Raw genomic sequence first — 10464 nt, forward strand, 5'->3', positions numbered from 1 at the left:
CCTGGGGCTGCTGTTTCACCAGCCCACTGATAGGGCTGCCAGCAGTGTTTCCCACTTTTCATCCGTGATGAAAACTTCATTTGCCTCATTCTGCTTTGTACAATGACTTCTCTCCTCACTAAGGAAGGGAGCAAATCCTGGGAGTCAGCCACTCGCCTTTGTTGATGATCAGACATGCCAGACACAGTAGTACACTGCGTTTGTTTTCTTTTCCTGAGACAAAAAAGGGTCTCCTTCACCATTCTGGTCAGTCTAGTTGTTGCCTCTCAGGTTGGCAAGTAACTATTTTTCTTCTGCCTTGGAAATATGAACTGAGCCCTTGGGGTACAGGGTCTGTGGCCTCCAGGACAGACCCTTATCTAATAACCCTTAGGTGCAGCTCTAATGAATGTCTTGGACATCTTGTCCATTTTATTATTGCTGAAGCCCAGTTATAATTCGCACATCGCTTTCCTTCCCTGGTATTGCCCAGACTTTTTTGATCCTTTCCTTCTGAGATCAAGCACAGCTGTTGGCTCTCCTGTGCTGCAACAGACCAAGAAAACAGGAACCAAAAAAACTGGTACTGAGTCAATCTAGATAAAATGAGGGTAAAAACCCCCTGCCAGCTCATAGGGATTAGAAATTTAGACTCTAGAGAAGTCTTCAGGAGTGAATTTCTCTGTAATTGTAAGCAGACACATTGTAAATTGCTGAGAAAAGTTTTGCCCATATGTGGCCATTCTCAGTGATCAAAGGGAAGCAGAAATGAAATATTTGGGAAGTAAGCTGATAAATTGCAGAATGTTTTGTAGGAAGTAATCAAAATACCATTAAATGGTTAAATAGTTCCAGTTGCTTACAACTAGACATGGGATGGCACTCACTGAGTCTGGTAGAGCTGAAAACACAAGCTACAAAATACAAATACTTCGCAATCAGCCAGCCTCCAGAGTCAGCATATATTATTCGTTGGCATTTAAAGACCTTTTCTTTACAGACTTTGCCCTTATTTGACTGTGGTGTTGTCTCAGTCAACTACAGTAAAACCAAAGATGCAGGAAGCAACAGCTGGAGCTTCTAACGGATATACAGAATGCCCAAATCCAGCCTTTTGGGGCAAACTGTCATCTCTTCATGAAAGAACAAATGTAAACTGGTAAGGACCATTGCTTGTCCTGTTGCTTCACCAGAGCTAGTACAATTTTACTACCCATTTCCTACACACCAGATGGACCCAGGGCTTTGGTTGCTCTGCTAACAAATACTGAGACATGGTGGATTTCAGTGTGTGCAAAGACTTTGCCCCCTGAGGCCAAGGTCCCAGAGACCAAAGGCACAGTGTACTAGATGGGAGGTCTCAGCAAGGACACAGGGACCAAATCAGAGAACCAATTTCCATTGTATTTGTTTTCATCCTAAGCATGTTGCTTAGAAATACCCACAAATGCCAGCATAAGTTCCTGCTTTAAGACCAGAACAAACTCTTCACAAAGTTGTTCTCTGAAAAGCAGTTAAAATTTGTTCATGTCCCATCTGACACTAAACGGTGCAGATGGACTGTAGTCACTGCTTTCTTCTCTGGTACACATGTATTTGTCAGTTGTATATACAAAATACATGATCATTTCCAAAGTCAACAGTCAGAACAATACTATAATCCCCTTCACCCCACCCAGACCTCTCAAGAGAACTGTTCAGATGGGAGCAGAGTTAGTATATATGAAGAAACTCTACTCTATTCTAATACAAAAACATTCATACAACTTTGTATATTCTACTTACGTCACGTACACGACAACCAGGTCATAATGTGCACAGCAATTTGTGCAATATTTCCACTGTTACCTAGATGTTTTTAATCTGTGAAGGGCTGGTGGTGTCATGGAGACACTGAACAGAGTTAGCTAGGCAGTTAGGGAACACAGGCAAGTCAGTCCATCTCAACACCAACCTGTCTTTACTCCAGTGACTGCAAAGCTCTGGTAGCCAGGAGGTCTCTTCCTAGCAAGTTCCACTGGACATGCCAATAACGGGCTGCTCCTCACATATTAAATGTTGGATGAATCACCAACCTGCAAGAATTTAATGAAATTTTCTTCCTAACATCAACAAGATCTTTATTCTCATCTGTTACACTAGATGCTGATCTTAGAGCTGATGCTGATCTAATGCTTAGATGCTGATCTGAGAGTATTTATAACAGGCATTTTCCCAAATGATGTCAAGATTGTGAAGAAATCAACAGATTTCAGAAACAGGGAAAAAATGTTTCAGACCTTTAATCCTTGTTCGACATTTATATTTTTTCCCCCTCTATGGTTGATTCACCATAATACCTTGTGAAGGGTGGCAGCATCTCTAGGATGGTGTCTGCCCAGTGTGACATACTCAGTGTAAGAGTATTACCCAGAGCCGTGTCAAGCAGGCAAGGGTACGCAAGAGGGTACACCCACAACACAGAGTTGCAGCCTGGGGAACATAAGCCTGCTCACCACCACTTGGCTTCACCTGGCATCCAGGAAAATGTGTTGCTATTCTGGAAATGTATGACTTAAACCACTATAGCAGGAGTAACACTAGTGAATGACCCCATAGCTGCCTACTCAAATCCAAAAACAAAGAGGCAAGGTTTGACTCTTGTTCATGCTATATACCGTTACTGATCATGCTGGGGAGAGGCTGTGGCTTTAAAAAGACAGAAGAACTGCACCATTCAGGCCCCTTTTGCAAAGATGTTAATGAGACACATAAACGTTGAAGAATGTTTTGAAAACTAATATGACTAATTCTTCATAATAACAGACACAGTAATGGCTAGACATCAGGCAACACAACATTTACACTGATCTGCCTGTAATCAGGCTAACGATTTATACCTTACTAAAACATATCTGCCACAAAGTTATTTGGCTTGGAAACATCAAAGAGTTTTCCCACTCATCATTATTTCTTCAAGTGAATAATCAGCCTCACCCTTAATTTCATGCCTGATTGTTGTTTTGCCTGGCTTTTGCTTCCAGATAGAGTTCTTGCTTTACCTTTCTCTGCTGCAGCAAAGAGATTTCTCATGTGTTTTGATGTCCATGGGGGCATTTGCACACTGTTGCCAAATCATGTGGCAATCTATTGCCTATAATAGGTTTGTTCTCAAGTTTTCCTAAAGGTTCTTTTCCTTTCCTTTGTTGTCATTTTCAGACCATGGGTGGCAGACACGTTTCTCCTGTTGCCTGGGCTGCACAAAGAGGGGAAGTCTCTGACCCATGGTTATTCACTGCTTCCCACTGACTTTCCTTCATGCCACCACATCTCAGTGGGAAACCAGACTTCATTGCTCATCCACTCCAACACCTTTTCCAAGGAGATGTTATGGCTGAGGTGCGCCCCAGCACTCTACGGGCATAATCTTAGAGATGAATTCTTTTGTTACGCTGTAGTGTATCTGCTTGGGGCCAGTTCATCAGGCAATCCAGGTCACGTTGCATGCTTGGTGAAGCGGGAAATAGCGTTGACAGACAATCTTCGTGCCATCTGCCACGGTTGTTAGCTAATGATGTTTTATTTATCTCCAGATCAGTCATGAAGACACTGACTCCCACTAGAAACACGTTCAATGACACGTTCTTGTCTTTTGAGATCTATAGGTTAATGGATGAAGAAGCAAAACCCTGCTGCTGATGTGCACAATGGAGTGCTTACAAAACACTACTACATCTGTATACCCACAATCACTATTGATGGAAAAAGGTCATTTGGGAATATCTGCTCCCATCAAGCCACGTTCACTAGCTACTAATTAATTACACTGGCACCTTGAAATTCCACATGTGGGCAATTCCATAGTGACCCATCTGGAAATGAGCCTGCAGTAACCCATACAGATTCACAAAGAACCTGAGTTTCCCATTCACAAGAAATCACATTGTTTTGTTTTGTTTTGTTTTTTCTCCCCTCTTGTCAAACAGAACACAAACAGCACAAGATTATATTAAAATTTTCCATGGAATTTTCTTAGCAATCTATATTCTTAGCAAATGTAAAACATTTGATTCTCATTTTAGCTTCTATTTTCTTTAACTTAAACATGCTTTGAAAAATTTCTTAAACAAAGATCAAAATGTGCTATAACAGAAGTTTAAAAAAACATGTTGATATTTCACTCTTGTTTTGCTTACAGCATGCTTTGTTAAGACTAGTCCTTTCTAAAACCTTTCAACTTAAATGAAAACAGCGTTTACCTTTGAAAAGCAGCTTTCATTTTAAACACACCATCAGACCTGCATTGGTTATCAAGCTTGCTCATTTCTACATATTGGCCCAGCACTCTCAGTTTTCAGTATTTGCAGTTTCCCAGTCTTCTAAGATCTATTAAAGAATCAAGTCAGTGATGCCATGAGCTCCTCAACCAGCCCTCCAGCAATTGAAAAGCCTCCAACTGTCTTCTTATGGCTAGCTGGAAAAAATCCACATGTTTACTCATCAGATCATATCAGTTCCTCAAATCTCACTCATGTTTGTGTATCAGGACTCAGAACCTGGCTGTGGATAATGCCTTACTACCTCTTTCCTCCTGTATGTTGCCAACACAAATGTCTCTGAAGACAGTAATCCATGCCTTTTGCTTTGCTCATGCTCTTTTGATGCACACTGATGCCATTGAAAGAAATTTCTGCTCCATTCATGCTTACATTTTAATTGCATGCTCCTTTCTGGAGGCAGGCAAGAGTAACATCTATCATTTTCTTTCACAATTTTGCCTTGAAAGCATCTGCTCCACTCATGATGCATAAGAGAGCAGCTGCTTGCTCCCATGCAATGTCAGCCTCACTGGCACACGTTCATTTACCTGCATTTAACATCCTGATGGAGTCAAACAGTACTTCAAACTCAGTCATTATACTCTTCAGACTGACACACATGAAACAAAAACAAAAACCTAAAACCCCACAAAACAACAAGTATCTGCCTATTGTCCCCTCATATCCACATCTATTATGGCTGGTTTCATCCACTCCACCAGCACAATCCTGCCAGAGTTCTGGTTCACCCAAACAACTATAAATCCTCAGTTGGTCTACTTTTGCCTAGCGTCTGGGGACAAAGCTGGACCCGAATAGGGAAAAATGAAGGTATCTGGGTTATGTCAACATCTAGTTACCACCCAGCTCCTCAAATAACCATCAGAGCCCATATAGGGCTGCTCTATTTATACTGGGTGTTAGTTTTCTGCTTACTTGGCTTCATGCTCCCTTTCCCCTTGAGGTTCTTAAGGGTATAGTTTAATAAATGCCAATAATGTCAGCAGAATCCATTCATATCACTGTAATTTTAAGTATTTATTATTGCTTCTTTTGGAATGTAAAGAAATAGACCCAAGGCTAAGTTACCTTTTCCCTGAGGACACCTCAAACCTCTGTTTTGCTTTGCTCTTATCAGTAAGGCAGACCTCTCCCACATGCCCCCTCTCACTCTTACACACAGATGTCATTGGGAAGATGCCCAGAGGTCACTTCAAACCTAACGCTTTGCCCAGTGTGGCTCAACTGCTTGCAACTCCTCTTACATGAATGACCTAAGGTAAACTAGATCAAGATGATTTAGCTTCCTATCCTCATTACTAATTTAGATACCCCTCTTTCTTGCTGGTCTATATCTATGTATTGTCATGCACACAATCAGAATCCAAATAGTTCCAGCTGCTCTGCACACCAGCTTATTAGAGGGAGACAGACTTGGCAGGTCTTGGTGGGGCTTGCCATCCTGCTATGCTCCAGCCTACCTGCTTGCTTTCATTCTCTCACTTATTCCTCACTAAAATACAGTAGCTTACCTCCTGCCATTATACCCCTCTGCTATAATAGTATCTGGACAACTCTGTTTCCAGCATATTCTTCCTCTCCATCCTCCATGGGTAAGGAAGTGCGTGCCAGATGCTACACAGATATCAGGAGACACCTTTTGCTCTAAAGAGGCTCTATGCTTATTTTGTATGATCCTGGCTGCTATACATAGCCTGCCAGTAAACTTCCTGAAGGTACACCAGGTCTCCCCAGTCTGGCCCTGCATACAGTGAAGGGGTCAACACAACAGATGCTTTTAAGCAGTGACTTCATCAGCAAGCATGGTCCAAATCTGTTTACAGACGCCCATCTGCCAGTTACCAGTGTAATGCTGGAGCATCCAGATCCAAGGAGCCTGCAGGGTGTCACTTCCTGTCACTAACTGTTTTAGTTTGGTGGGTAGCTTATATTTAGTCTCTAGTAGGTGATGTTATGAAAGGAGATGGAACAAGGGAAGATGTGGCAGAGAAAGTAGATCACATGATTCCAATAAAAAAATGTATTCATCCTGGCATTTTCAATTGAACCTTATGATAGAGTTAACTTTTTTTGAGGGGGGATGAATACAGCACTTGGCAGGCAAATAGCAGCTTTCCATTATGGTACTACAAAGTGAAACTGTGGCCACTCATTTCACACGCTGAAGACCCTTATTTTTCTCTGTTTAGCCAACACTTTTACAGAAACACTAAAATAGTAGAGGGAATTGTCCAAAAGCAAGGTCTATTGTTGAGAATTCACGGCTCCCTGACTGACACCTTAGAAGCATTCACTATAAGCTGCTGCCACCTTTATCACTCAATTAGAGCAACTACTGAATTATTTGATTTTCATTTCTTTCCTCCCAGGTTGGTGTTTGGCCTTTCATTTTAAATACCAAATGCTGTAACCTCCCTCCCCTTAACTAGGGATAGTCAGAAGCTCTTGCTACCTCTCATCCCTGGTTGAAAAAGCAGAACAGACAGGATTAATACCAGAATAGTTACATTCATATTTTCCTTCACTTTTGAAAGATAGAAAGCACCAAATAATTGAGTAACATTGTTAACAGGAGGCAGGGAGAATCCTTGCAGTAAGTTCCACCTGAAGCAGCTCCTTTACTGCATCAGCTGTGTCTGAGGTATATAGCTAGGCAAGCAAGCCTTCAAAGAAATTACTGAGAAGCAGGGTTGTTTGAGGTGTATCACTACATCCTTGCTTTGGAAGTAGGAGGTGAAGGTCACCAGAAATCAGTTTTCCTGTGGGTTGCTATGGTAAAGTATGACTTCTTATCTTCCTTCAGGAAATACAATGAGAGGTGGACATCTGAGTGCTTCCAAATACCTTACTCTAGATAATTGCCCCTGGTTACATAAAGACTTCGTTATAGAGCAGAGAGAGAAATTTTGCCAGCATTAGGCTTAGTTTGCTTAGCTGAAATGCATATTCTGTGTTGTCTCTATGGAAAAACTGAAAGCAAATGTGCTGCTGCTTCCCTGCTATTTTCAAAATTAGCTCCTTTAGGTTTTGGGGATCCAGATTGCCACTACTTGAAAAGCTGACTAAACAAGACTGTTCTCTCCTGTGTATCTTCATGTCCTGTTAAATGCCAAATGGATGTTTTAACTAGTGAGTTCAGTAGTCTTTTAGTGTTCACCCTCTCTTTCCATGTTTTTGTGAAGTTGGCCCTTTTAATGAAGCTCCCCTATACTCACTGTTGCAGTGCACAGGCTATTCCTGGACAATTTCAGTCTTGATCAACCCACACCGTATTTTTTTGTCATAATATTATATTTTTTCCTTTTCCCTGACTGTTCACTGCTCCTTCTCTGCTGGCACCTTTGGTTTTGAAGAGATGCACACAGAATCTTGCAAATGCTTGATACTGTGTTCATGACTTGCTCTGTTCAGAAGTAGCTGGATAATCAGTAATGATAAATATATATGAAATCCATAACCAGTTTGTACCTTTCCCACTGTGCCATCAGCTGTAGCTAGTACTGGCTGATTCAAAAACTGGGAGTGGATTACTGGGGTGCCTGTAGAGTGTGAGCGTAGGAGGGCAGCATGGAGGGAAGGAATGTGAGTAGGCTATTTTGTCCTCATCTGTATTTTCAGAGATGCTTGGGTTTCTAATATATGGCTTCATAGATGAGGGTGAAGGGTCCACTTTTTTCCCTTTTAGCTGGACCCTTCTAGCAACTGTGCTTCCCTGTTAACCCTGGCTGTGTTTCCAAGGCTGGCCAATCATCTACAGATACTAGTGGTGTTTTCTGTAGATGGAGTTAGACAGTGTCCTTCAGGTGCAGCCTAAAAGGCAGGTTATCCTCATAGGAAATGCAACCAGCAGTTTGTACTTCTCTCTGCATTAAGCACATGCCAGAAAGGTCAATAGATGCCCTTTAGGTAGGATGGCAGCGTGGGGATTGGCTGTGGATTGTTGTGCTCAGAGCACTTCTGCTGGCATCCACTCTCACGGGCACTGGGTTCATTCACATCTCTACCACAGGACAACACACTCTGCCACCCCAATAAGTCAGCTCTTTTGAAATGTCCTGCTTGCCCTGGACGCTCCTGCATAGAGGCGTCGGCTCCTATTGTGTTAATGTGCATATCAGGAGTGCTGTGATGTTTGCTCTGTGCTCAGGATGGGAGCTCTTCTAGCTTCCCCCACCTACTTCACATGCAGATGCATACACTTCAAGCTGTCCAGTGTATCTCAAGAGAGTCGAAAGTATTTGCTAAAAATATTTATGCAGAAGTTATTTATGGCCTGGCCCACATCAACCCTGTGGCAGCCGTTACACAACGCCACACAAAAAAGCCCTTATCTGGAGGAGCACTCATCCAGCTTTACAGCCCACAAGTTACCAAAAGGCAATCCTACTGACTTTTCAATCAAACCCAAGGAACTCGGGGCCTGGACATTCAATTCAGATGTCAAAACTTGTCAAGCAGTCTCTGCCAAGCTGCTTTCTCAAGCCTCCCAATTCAAAGGGGACTCTACTAGAGAGGATCAGAAAATGTTGCGCTATTCCAAGGCATGGTACTTTTCTCCCAGAAAGCAGGGGATGGGCAAAGTACATCTCCCTAGCTGGAATTTAGTTCAATATTAGGATTATTTTCTCTATCTACACGTTGTAGAAAGCATTGCAATACTCTGTGGAAGCAGAAGAGACTTATCACTGAGCTGATGCTGGGCACAGAAATATGATTCAGGTCACCAATGCACTTCACTGCTAGAGTGCATATCTAGCCTAGGTGACTTTTGGCTCAAGCTAATAAGGTATGTAGAGTACATAAAACTCTTATTAAAAAAAAAAAAATTACTCAAAATTCAGTGCAAGGGAGATCCAGCCTTTTGTTCTGGACCATCTCCCCCTTCATATAGCTATTTTGATTACATTTATGGTCTGCAGTGGCCTCATGGGTGCTGATATTTAAAGTCTGTACTAAAATCTCCAGCCTTACCTATTATGGCAAGGACATAAGAAGTGAGCAGGTAAGAAAGCAGAAGATGGTCTCAATGTAATGATTCTGGTGGGATGCAAATGTGCTAGAGGAATGACAGGAATATTAGCACTTTCCTGCCTAGCTGCTCGGTACCAGTGCCCATGAGTCATTGGTGGTTAGAACATAATCCCTCAGTTTGCTTATGAGATGACAGAGGGGAAAAAGCATTGAAAGCCTTACTGATCTCAAGCTAGGATTGCACATGTGGGTTTCCCATTCTTCATCAGGCCACTTGCCTTCTCAAAGAATTCAGATTGGTTTGACACCCTAGTTTTCAACAAATCCCTTGTAGCAGGTCCTTATCATTTCATTATGTTTGGTACTAATGATGGGATACTCAATAACCACTTTCATGTCCTGGCTTCTGGAAAGGCTAGTCCCCAGAACACCTCTCTGCCCATTTTTTGACAAACTGTGTCCTTTTCCACTCCTTTATGACTCTGCTGTTGTCTTTGCTTCCTTGAATGAGATCACTAATGGTTCAGAGGTTTAGTTCAGCTAATTCTTTAAGCACTCTAAGGGTAATTGCAGCAACCCTTGCCAACTTGAATGCATGGGTTTTCTAAGTCTGGATGTTTCTGTAAATCGTTCTTCCACTGTGGTCTTTCAGAGTTACCTATTCCATTAATACAGTTAACCATCTTAATTGATTAAAATTTACTCGTTTGTGAAAAGTAGAACAAAATTAATTTTGAGTACTTTAGCTTTGTCGTGTTTGGGTTTGAGTTTTTTTTTGTTGTTGTTTTTTGTTTGGTTTGGTGGGGTTTTTTTGGTTTTTGTTTTTTTTGTTGGTTTTGTTTGGGTGGGTTTTTTTCCTGTCTCTCTCCCTTGTTGTTTCTTTTCTGTATTAAGATGCTGGTAACATCTTCTGTCACAGCTGGTTCCTCTTTGTCTTGCTCTTCCACCTCCCTTCTTGTGGATGGCCAGGCCAAAGAGTTGCCTCCTCAGGACTCCTTATAGAAAAAAGGACACAAAAGAAACCTTCAGGGATGGAGAATCAGGTGGGATGTACATGCTGATAACACCTGTCTGCTCTTGGAAAAGTCTTCATGGGACTGCAGGACTTAGTCAGCAGCACTTGGGTGCAAGTGGACAACTCTGAAGGAAGCTTGTGCCCTGTTATGCAAGACTGTTGAACGCCTGGTTATGGAAC

This window comes from Nestor notabilis, unplaced genomic scaffold (assembly GCF_000696875.1).
Source record: "Nestor notabilis isolate BGI_N333 unplaced genomic scaffold, ASM69687v1 scaffold20453, whole genome shotgun sequence".
NCBI lineage: Eukaryota > Metazoa > Chordata > Aves > Psittaciformes > Psittacidae > Nestor > Nestor notabilis.